The sequence below is a fragment of the Rhineura floridana genome, chromosome 4, assembly GCF_030035675.1.
Source record: "Rhineura floridana isolate rRhiFlo1 chromosome 4, rRhiFlo1.hap2, whole genome shotgun sequence".
Lineage (NCBI taxonomy): Eukaryota > Metazoa > Chordata > Lepidosauria > Squamata > Rhineuridae > Rhineura > Rhineura floridana.
This window is the reverse complement of record NC_084483.1, coordinates 113,289,574-113,301,906: the sequence shown is the minus strand read 5'-3', so window position 1 is coordinate 113,301,906 and position 12,333 is coordinate 113,289,574.

Here is a 12,333-nt window from a genome sequence, read left to right as displayed (position 1 = left end):
GTTGCCAATGAGATTTTTTTTTCCCACCAGACCCACACCCCAAATCCACCACAGTCTGACCGTAACCCACTAGAGACTAGACATTGCGTTTGTTAACCTTTTTTGCCTTATTGTACAGAGGAAGGCAATGGTAAACCACCTCTGAATACCGCTTAAAATGAAAACCCTATTCACAGGGTCGCCATGAATCTACTTGAAGGCAGTCCATTTTTCCAAAACACTGTTATGAGGAATTGCTTAACAAGGTGGATAGCAGAATTTAAAAGTACTAGCAACTGTTGGTGAGGGGAAGGGAGGCAGCCTCTCTCTTACTGTGGAGAGGGCTCTCAAATTTATATCTGAGAGAAGTATGGAGGTTTTGCATTCCTGTGTTTTTTTTAGGATTAAACAATGTTCTGTGTGTTTATGTGTGTTTTGCTACTCTGGGAACAGGATGCTGGACTAGATGGGCCTTTAGCCTGATCTAGCAGGCTCTTCCTTGATCATTATAAGATAAACGGTTTATACAAAGGATACCTGTTGGGGAATCACCTCATTAAATACAAACGGAGGGTCCTCATTGGTGAGGCAGGTGCACTTTGCTACTTATTTCTCTTATAGTTGCTAATCATCCTGTTTTTTCTGCTCATGCCTGTGGGAGCCAGCTGTGATTTGGGAAGAAGTGTTGGTGATGCTTAGGCTGCATCACACTTTGATTGCGTAGAATATTGCCTGCACATTTGCCTATCAGCAAGCCAATTGGCAAGAACCTGCTTGTCTTTATATGTTTAAAAAACAAGCACACCAATCTGGAAACTTAAAAATCCTCCTCTCGTCACTGGCTCATTGTGTGCTGTTGGGTATGTTACTCTGGTATCCTTTCAATCAAAGGGGTAGCTATATGGTTTACAGCAGAAATGAAACAATAGACTAGCACTTTAGAGACTGTACATACAGAACAGAAATACAATGAAAAATACAATAAAATATCTGAAAGTAGAACTTTTTTAAAAGGCTAGATTTTGTCTAGTTTCATGAAATACACAATAGAGAAAAAAATAAAATTGAAATATTTGTAAAAACTGCCAGATTCTGTCCACAATATGTTTGATATCCACTAGATTTCCCACTAGCCACTAGACTGGAAAATTCACCACCAGACATGCGCCCCAAAACACTAGATTTAGTTATTTTCCCACTGCATGGCGGCTCCTTTTGAAAACAGTCCAGAAACTTCAGTTGGTCCAAAATATGGCAGCAATATTGAAAACTGGACATCACATTATGCCAGTGGTTTGTTATTTGTAGTGGTTTCCATTCTGTTTACAGGCCCAACTCAAAGTGTATGTATTAACCTCTAAAGACCTACGTTATCTGAAGGATCAGCTCCTTCAACGTATGCCTGCCTGGGCATTAAGATATTCTTTTGAGACCCTTCTCCATTTGAGGCCTTGTCAAATGGGATGTGGCTATTAGAGAGAAGGCTTCTAAAGTAGTTGTGCCCCCGTTATAGAATGTCCTCCCCAAAGAGGCTCATTTGAAGTCTTTGTTGTCATTTTGATGCCAGGTGAAGATGTTTTATATTTCCAAGGCCTTTTAATTTATTAAGACCCTTTTGATATCTCTGGAAGCTTTGGTGCTGCTGTCTGCTTTATTTGATGGTTGTTCATTTTATGCCGTATTATATTGGCTTTACTTTTGTATACATCTGTTTTTCATTAGTGCAAACTGCTCACTGGGTGGCCTATTAATACTGTAAATAAATTAATAACAATAAAAACAAATGCCAGTTTGAGACAGAGAGCCAAGCTCTGTAAGCATCTTTGGGTGTTGTTGGCTGTCTCCTTAGAGATCTGATCTCTAAGCAGAGGCCTTTGGTTTGAGTGTTTTTAAGCTGAGACTCCATGTAGGCACAGCCTACACATTTGTAAATAAATGCAAATATTACAAAATGCCAATCAGCATCTAGGAACCTCTTTCCAAAGGGAAGCAATCGTGGGCAAGGGCTGCGCCTCTAGAACAGAGAAGTGGGTGAACGTATTGTCGGAGAGTAGCGATACTGGGAACGGAGATTTCTGAGTGAGCCTATATGTGTGAATCTTTGCTAAAGATCATACCTTCCCTGCAAATTAGTCAGACAGAGACTTTAAGCTTTAAAATATGAAATAACTACTTTATTCTGGAAGTACATACTTGATAGGAAAGAGTCCTTACATCCGATATCTAACTAACTAGCTAAGTTGGAGCTGCAAACACTAGGCTTAGTGTTTGCCCTCATGCTTGGAGGAGAGGGAGAGACAAAGGGAATATGTCTGCTCTCCCTCACAAGAGAAAGAAAAAGAAGGAAGGAGGGAAGGAACTGTGATCAACATCATTTGCGTATCACTCTAGCAGGAAGGAAGAGACAGCAGAAGATCAAAGGACAGGTATAGCCTAGCAACCAAGAAGATCTCCTCTCTAGGTACCCTTTTTAACCCCATGCACTCTCAACCCACAAGTTGGAGTTGAATCACGTATTCCAACATGTATCAGCATAACAATACAGAATGCTAAACTCAGAATCTTTTGCACCGATGGGTATTTGCCAAAGACTAATGATCATAGCCATACCTCTTCTTATATTCTCAATGATGACAAATGTGGAATATTTTCTTTGATTCACCATCCCATCCTTTAGGAAGGGATTTGTATTTACTTATTTACATTTATATACCAGCCAGTAACAAAGGGTCTCTGGGCAGTTTACACTAAAAATAACACAATACTATTGTCCATAAGTGAAATATATTAATATAGGAATTCTGATTATGCTTGCCATTTTAAAAAATGAGAATGAATTTAACATGCTGTACCATAGACCAATGCCATATATTTTAATGTAAGTTGTTACTTTTAGACCTATGTAGTTTGTATAGCTATGTGACATTAAAATGTCAGACAGTGTATTCATAACCCTGTTGTGTGTTTTATGTGCCTTGAAAACTTGAAATTGATCTAGTCTTGCAAGTTATTGCACTAGAAAAATAAAATGTTTAGGATAGAATGCAATGCTGGCTACACAAAACATCACAACCAGCAAGGTTGCACAGATGTTATCAGCCTGTTGAGGATTCAATGGGGGCGCACCAATGTAGATTGGTACTTCTGTGCCACGAACGTCATTGCCAGAGTAGTGTCACAGAATACTGTTTCCTGACATAATGTTGAATACAGCAGAAGAAGGCTATGATGCATTTTTTCTTATAGTATCTTATCTTACTATTTTATTTTTTGTAAGCATCATGCTACCCGAGAACACTTCTGTGCCTGCGCTGAAGTGTTCACAGGTAGCATGACACTTACAGGCAAGGAGAGGCTGTGATGACCCACCTAATGAGAGGAAGAGGCAGCGACGATTATGAGAGGGACAGCAGGGAGGCCTAGCATGTAGTGGGAGGGGCCTAGCAAGTGAGTGAGTGAGGCAGTAGCAACAAGGCCACAAGGTAAGTGGGGAGTAGGGAGGAGGTTTGGAGACCCATGGAGGAGGAGGCAGGAGATGACCCATGGGGGAGGCTTGAAGACCTGTGGAGGGGCCAGGGGGAAAGCTTCTGTGACCAATGTGTATGCGGGGGGGGGCTCTGGAGACCTGTGTGTTGTGGAGTTGAGGGATGGTTAGGGGTACCTGGCAGAGGTAGGGGGGAGTGGTTGGGGGAAGCATCGCAGAGGGAATGGAGAGATGGCTAGGGGGCACCTGGCAGAGAGGGGTGCAGGGTATGGGGGTGAGTGTAGGCGGGGTTGGCGGGCAAAGCAAGTGGGTGGCAGCCCCATGTATTTCATAAAGGCATTTTGACCATAATGGAACTATGACATTGACAGAAGACTACATCCCTAACAACATGTGTAACCATTTACAGTGACATTGCAGATGGGCAGTGGAACTGAACAGTCACCCCACTTATCAAACAGAGCCTAGTGCTGCCATTGTAATAGCCCAAGCCACTTGGTTTGCCATTGCAAGCACAGATAGCCAAAGGACTTTGGTGCCTGAAATTGGGCTTTTTCTCCCCCAGACTGCCACATCTATTCTTGTAACAAAGGAAACATTTTTAGCTCCAGCTGAGGGGAAAGGAGCAGGAAAACAGTTTCACCATTCTGGAGGATCAGGCTATTGAAGGCTACATTGATCTTACAGTTTCTTTTCTGTTGATATATATGCATTCAGAGAGCATATTGCAAGGTGGAGGTGCTGGTGTATTGCATGCAGCCCAAACAGCACCTATGAATGACATAGATATACCTATCCCTGGCATATACTATATGCACGGATCAGTGACACAACTATTTTAAAATTGTTGTAACCTGCCCCGGGATCTCTGGCTGAAAGGTGGGTAATAATTGTAATAATAACAATAATAATAACTGTTACATTAAGAATATAAGAAGAGCCTGCTGGTCAGGCCAGTGGCCCATCTAGTCCAGCATCCTGTTCTCACAGTGGCCAACCAGGTGCCTGGGGGAAGCCCGCAAGCAGGACCCGAGTGCAAGAACACTCTCCCCTCCTGAGGCTTCCAGCAACTGGTTTTCAGAAGCATGCTGCCTCTGACTAGGGTGGCAGAGCACAGCCATCATGGCTAGCAGCCATTGATAGTCCTGTCCTCCATGAATTTGTCTAATCCTTTAAAGCCATCCAAGCTGGTGGCCATTACTGCATCTTGTGGGAGCAAATTCCATAGTTTAATTATGTGCTGAGTAAAGAAGTACTTCCTTGTGTCTGTCCTGAATCTTCCAACATTAAGCTTCTTTGAATGTCCACGAGTTCTAGTATTATGAGAGAGGGAGAAGTTCTCTATCCACTTTCTCAATGCCATGCATAATTTTATACACTTCTATCATGTCTCCTCTGACCCGCCTTTTCTCTAAACTAAAAAGCCCCAAATGCTGCAACCTTTCCTCGTAAGGGAGTCGCTCCATCCCCTTGATCATTCTGGTTCCCCTCTTCTGAACCTTTTTCAACTCTATAATATCCTTTTTGAGATGAGGCGACCAGAACTGTACACAGTATTCCAAATGCGGCCACACCATAGATTTATACAACGGCATTATGATATCGGCTGTTTTATTTTCAATACCTTTCCTAATTATCCCTAGCATGGAATTTGCCTTTTTCACAGCTGCCGCACACTGGGTCGACATTTTCATTGTGCTGTCCACTACAACCCCGAGGTCTCTCTCCTGGTCGGTCACTGCCAGTTCAGACCCCATGAGCATATACGTGAAATTCAGATTTTTTGCTCCAATATGCATAATTTTACACTGTATGGGCTTAACATTACTTCATTTAATGGATTGAAATTAAATTGTCCAGGATGATCAATTAATGTATAATTAATGGGAGCTAATGGTTTGGAGATGGTCCTTACGTAGATCTCTCAACCAAACCAACAACCCCTCTTCATATTATGTAAGAGCCCATCTCCACCTAGCCAGCTGCTGGTTTTAGGGTGAATCCCATTACAACAGTACTGCTGGAGTAGCTAGACCCCAATCTAATTCAGGATACCAAATGACCTCTGGGGTCTCACGGTATGGAGAAAAGTAAAGACCACAGCAAGCTAGTTCCTATCTACTTAACTATGCTCCAGGTCCTTTTCTTATGAGATATAACGGTTGGAGATTAGGGGAGAGTGTTATAGACAGATAATATATATGATACATCTTTATTAGATGTAATAAAATGTAACTTGGGTGATATATCTGCCTTTTAAAAAGTCTGTAGTGAAGTAAGTGCAAATATGGCAAATTTTCCTGATTTATATATTTCTAACTATTGTGATGCATTTTGAAAGCATTGTTCATAACATTTTTAAATATTTTATACAAACTCTATAATTCTAGGTAATCAGTCATCATTGGTACATTATAAATGACTCCCTACATGCTAAAAGGTCTAGCATTATATTATTCTCACTGTAACTGCAACACATTTCATTGTTTTATGGCATTGTCACGTCAGTATATATTGACACACCTTAGTAATACTCTTCCATAAAATAAATACCAGTTGACTTTCCATACAATATTCACTAAAATATTATGCTGCTACTTTAAAGTTTTGATTGCGGGTAGTTCAAACCAGAAGGTTAAGATGATACAAGGACAGGACATTAATGATGTGAAATACTTCAAGTTACATAGCAACCAGACCTTGATCTGGAGTTGCGTGAAGAAATCAGAAAAAGATCTCCAACTACAAATATGGAAATTGCAGTATTGAAGCTGAACACTATATGAAAAGACTAAAATGGCAAAAGAAGTAGTTCCTCATTTAAATCTCTAAACAAGTCTATTTTACTATTTCAGTTCTACATGTGAAGCAGTATTAAACTCCATCCGTGCTGTCAAGAGATCTGCTAGTTCACCTTTTCAGCATCTTGTGTCAGTATTTAAGAATGTGAAGTGTTCTTGGACTGGGATTTTGCTGGGAATTTTCTCTACATATGATGTATTCCTGTAACGATAATTGACTGTTTGCTATTCATATTTCAGGAAGGATAGTTGTGCACAAATGAACAGCATTTGTAAAGCGATGGATCAAGATAAAAGTCCTTTGCATGTGACCACATCATAACAGCCTGCTTGATCCTGGGTCAGACCATTAGTCCATCTAGTGCAGTATTGTTAGTGCTGACTTGCAGCGGCTCTCCAGGGCTTTCGATAGGGGTTTCTCCCAACCCTGTTGGAATGTATGAGGTTCAACTCCAACTTGGTGGGTTGAGGCTGCATGGGGTTAAAAAGGGTAGCTAGGGAGGAGACCTCCTTGTTGCCAGGCTATACCTATCCCTTTGATCCTGCCATCTCTCCCCTTCCTGCTAGGCTGATAAGCAAAGGAATGTTGATCCCAGTTCCTTCCCTCCTTTCTTAGTGTTCATTCTTTTATCGAGAGGGGAGCAGAGACATCTTTCCTTTGTTTCTCCCTCTCAACCAGCATGAGAGCTGCACTAGGACCAGTGCAGACTGCTCCAACATAGTTAGTTAGCTAGATGTAAGCACTCTTTCCTATCAAGCATGTACTTCCAGAATAAAGTAGTTGTTTCTTATTTTACAGCTTAAAGTCTCTGTCTGACTAATTTGCAGGGAAGGTAGAATCTGAGCAAAGATTCAAACACACACACGTAAGCTCGCTCAATACTCTCCATTCCGCTACGCAACTCAATAGAATTCCGACAAGCTCTACCTGGAGATGCAGGGGATTGAACCCCTGTATGCAAAACAAATGCTCTACTACTGAGCTAAAGCTCACCGTCAGGGTGAGTTTTTTTGTGTATGACAATGAAGGATCAGGAGGCTCCTTAATCACTCTCAAAAATCTATTTGCTTGTATGGATGCCATAAAGCTTAGTAGCAATGCTTACTGTGTCAGCTAAGATCAATAAAGATATCTATGTGTCTATCAACAGATATGTAGATAGAGCACCTTAAATGTGCAAAGCACTTACAGTTACCACCTTGTTAATCCACAGGTTGCTAATGTTAATTTAGCACCATAGCATGCTTTACTTGTCCATCATAGACAGCTGCCTATACAGGATATTTAGTGGGAAATAATTATGATATAAACGGTTTATTATTTTAAAGTATGTTTGTTGGCTGCCTCATGAATCCCTGTGATTAAGAAGCAGGGTATAAATATTTAAAATTAACACAAATTGTATTAATATTGTAATATAAATTAACAACCAAGTTGGGTTTGCTTACCATTTTGAAGGAGATCAGTTGAGGTCCTTTGCATACACTTTTAAGTGCTTTTAAGAGCCAGTGTGGTATAGAGAATAGAGTGTTGGGCTGAGCTGGGGAGATCTGTATTCAAATCTCAGGCACAGTCTATTAGCCTGCGTTATCTCACTTGATAGTTTCACGAATAAAAGGGAGAGATAAAATCATGTACTACCTGACCTTCATGGAGAATGGGTGGAGCATGATGGTGTTTGCATGTGTGTATTAGAGCAGTTTCAAATGTTATGAACTTTCTACACACATACACGTGCAGAGAAGTTAGTGAAACATGGCTTTCCAGGGCTGAGATAGGCAGGTTTTGGGTCTTATAATGCTCATGTAAAAGAAGAGACAAATATCAAGAGCGCTGAATTCATCTCCATCTCAGATTAAAAGCCAAGCCAAAGAAGAATTCATGTCTAAGGGCACGATCCAACTCACCTTTCTGCTGGGCTGGGGTGAGCTGAATGCTGCGGATCCCCAGCGGTGCTGGCAGGCTCTCAGCTGCGCCCAGGTCTGCCAGCAACAGCCCTCCACTGCACAGATCCTTGGTGCCACTAGGAGCCTGCCGGCGGAGGTCCACCAGGGACTGCCAGCGCAGGAGACGTAGGGCCAGCAGAAACTGGCAGAAGCCCTGAAAACAAGGCTTTCCAGCGACATGGTGGGGGAGGAGCCACAGGGGAGTTATGCGAGATCCTCATCGCGTTCAGAGCCCTCCCCCGGGTTCTGCTCCACCTGGAAATGAAAAACTTGTAATGGGCCTCTATGGGTAGGGTTGCCATATTCCAGTTCCACAAATCTGGGCAGGCTAATTGCATATCGTGCATATCATTTGCATATTTTTCATATATTTGCATATTAATATTTGGATTGTCCAGTTGTTTTGTTTTTGTGCCTAGGAATTACCACCAAAAACTGGGGAAAGATGTGAGAAATCTTTTTTTAAAAAGCAACATTTTCAGCCTTAAATGCCTAGACTCTAGTTTCCAACACTATGGAGTATTTATTGATTGATTAAGAGAATTTATATCCTGCCCTTTTGCTATTAAAAACAGAGCTCAGCACAGCTTACATATATAATAAAAACAATAAAAATACACAATCAATATAAAAACATAATAAAAACACAAAATAGCAACAAACATAAAGTAAGTCAGGGCAGCAGTACGGTTAACCATTACATATACGATATATTTCAGAGATGTGGTGGGTGGAGAAAAACAAGAAGCCAAAATGTTAGGAAAATGTTTCATACCACATGCTCAGTTCTAAATACTGTTGCAGCAAGTTTTACAAGTTCCTCCAGTATTCCACTGGTGCAGGCACTCAGACATTCAAAGTATTTGTATGTTTCTTAGGTTTTATAAAAGCAGAGCTTTGCTTAACTCAAAATTTCTTCTCCCTTTCATCAACCACATCTACACAGGTTCCACCTCCCTACTCAAAATGAAACTGGGTCTGGAAGTGTGCAACAACTCCACACATACCTTGCTAATTAGATTACCAATGCCAGGATGTCTGTCTTATCGACTACTCTCCTGCCCCCCCCCCGGGCATCATGAAAGACCCAGTCTTGGGCTCAGAAAGAAAATAAATATCTGGTCCTCTTCAAAGTATTGATAAGCCTCTTGTTTTAATTGAAATAATAATTATAAATTCTTGTTCTTATCACTAATGAGAGTTAATTATCTTGCATATGCTGCTGTTGCTTCTATAGCTGTAACGGAGTGAGGTTAAAGATAAGTGAAATGCAAATAGGAAAAAAAAACACAGAAGGCAGTAACACTTTCCTAAATGGAATACCATACCAACCACAACAAGATTCCTATGAGTAAGGCAAAAAACTAAGCATCTCACAACCAGTCAGGATTCCTAACTAAAAACCAAAAATATGATAAATGAAGAAATATTTATATAAGCATGGCTATCAAATATATTTATTATTTACACAAACTGTAGAGATATTTATAGTGCAATCCTAGGTTTATATATTCAGAAGCAAGTCCCAGCATATTCAGTGGGGCTTACTCAAACAGGGACAGAAATGCAACCTCAAGTGATAAGCAACTTCATTCACACAACCCAAAATTCCGAATCATGCCACTTTACGATGTTTTGCAACTGTTTATACTTGTTTTTATGGTTATTGGATTTTAAATGGCTTTATTTCTTGTTGTGAGCTGCCTTGGTTTCCAACCCTACCTCACAGGGGTGTTGGAAAGACTCCATACACGCACACGCACACACTGCAGATGTATAAATACATACAGCCCATATAATAGTTTATTGTCAAACCAGCTGGTCATTGCAGAAAAATCAGTATTAGTTTTTTAAAAAATCAGTATTTCCTACAGAATAAAAACTGTAATACCTAAGTAAGCCCTGCCCACTTGCTTTAAAATAGGACTGGACGGCACAAACACAATTCTTTTTTACATTCACTCCAAAGTCCCATTGATTTTCAGCACATTCATAACCATGTCTACTCAAAAGTAAGTCCAATTGAATTCAATGGGATTTACTCTGGGCATATGGGATTAGCATGCTTTTACCCCCACAAAAGCAAGTATTGGGAAGGTTTTGAAAACACTGCCCAGGATCTGACTCCTGCACACAAGCGGAAAAGAAACTGAAATGTATATACTTACCCAATTTATGAGATTTCAGATAAACTGGGGGGAAACCACCATTTTGTTTTCTAGACACTGCCTCAGGTGAATGAAACTGAAACACAATCCCTGATTGGCTGCAATGCTGAACGGGTTAAAGCTACGAAGTGCTATAGTACTGTATACAGTACTGTTTAAAGAAAGATTTAACAGTCGGGGGGGCTGACGTTTTTATGTATATCTCGAGAACCGGACCACCTAGAAACTTAATTTTTTTTTAATTAAAGCTGAGAATCCGGGCCACCTAAGGGGCTAGCCGGGTGCCGGGTGGCATGCATAGAATCCGGGTAAAACCCAGCTAACCGGGCAATATGGCAACCCTATGACCTGAAGGTCAATGAATACAGGCTCTAGTGGATTAACTGAGAAGGCACATTCTATCCTTCAGTAAAAATGCCATGCCTTAGCCCTTCTCCTGATTAAAGCTGTAAGGCTGTGACTTCTAGCACTTTGGTTCATCCTCTTTAATATTAAGAGAAGATAGAGAGACTCCCTCTCTTATTAAGGTATTAGTGATATGCAAACTCCTTGGCTCACCTTAATTTTACAGCTCACTTTTTGCAATCTTTCTGTGGAAGTATTGAAAAAAAAGAAGCACCTTGAGTCCTTTTAAGTACTCACAAAAAGATTATAACAAACAAGTGGATTAAGCTGGCCTTGGCCAAATCATTTCCCCTCAGCCTTACTTCCCATTCTTTATATGGGAATTAAGAGTCAGTCACAGACTGATTGTGTTTAAAGATTCTCTGCCACAGATTTACTGTTTAGACTTGCTCATCATCTCTCAAGAAGTACATGGCAGAAGAAGCTTGAGTTGGAGGACCTACAGTAGAAGCTGATCCATTAAGGCAAGTGGGGCACTGCCCCACCAAACTTACTCTGCCTTTAGCCAGTCCCCACCTGCCTATTTACGTGGAACCTGCCCAATGAAGCCTCTGGCTTCCTCCACTTTAGTCTCAGTGTTGCCTTTGTAGAACACAACCAGGAGGAAGATAGGGACAAAGGTAGAATTAGTTGGCTCCAACTAATTCTGGTTCTGGTTTCACCTATTGTTGGCCTCACTGTTTTGGGGGTGGGCGAGCTAGGTGCCCAGCTGAGGGATATTTTTTAAAAAATGTATTGTCTGCAGTGAGCTAGGGTGGCAAAAAGCAAGTGTCTGTAACTTTTTTTTCAAGGTTCTACAGGTTGTTTGGGTACTAGCTACAAAAATGAGCAGTTAGCCTTAAAGTGTGCTTCTTTTTCAATTTCTGCTTTGATTTATTTGCATTAGGTAAAAATCAGTAGAATACAGCTTTACTTTACTGAGCACTTAGCACTTCAAATACTATAAACACTATAAGCACTATAAAAATAACAATAACATAAAGCCATAAGTTATAAGAGGTAAACTGGATACGTTTTTTAATAACACATATAAACATTTATAACATTTTAAAATTATTTTTAAATATAAAAATAACAGCTATCTTAAAATAAAGAATGTTTACCAAAACTAGAGATAGGAACTGCTACAAAACAAAACAAAATTAAAAGTAAAACCTATGCTAGTTATGCTGTGTTGCATAGTGCACTGCCACTGCTCAGAATGTAGCTTTTTGGGCTTTGGCTTGTGCAATCTGTAGTACAGCAGCTGAGAGATCAAGGTTTGGGGCAGCAATAGTGATAAGACTGGTTAGGCTGGCTTACGACTGACCCAGGCCAAGTAGCCCCAGTAACAGAGTTTGCTGTAAGGAGAGAAGGAACAGGAAAAGCTTTAAGGAGGGATTCTGTGGCAGAGAAGGTGGCCTGTTCTTGTCACAGAAAGAACTCCAGGCTCACTGGGGAAAGAGTCCAACTAGTGAGTGAGAGAACACCACCTAAGGTTTCCAGTCAAAGTACCACTGAAGAGTAATTTTCTGCAGCAGTTATCAGAGGGAAAGGTGTAGAAGGGATG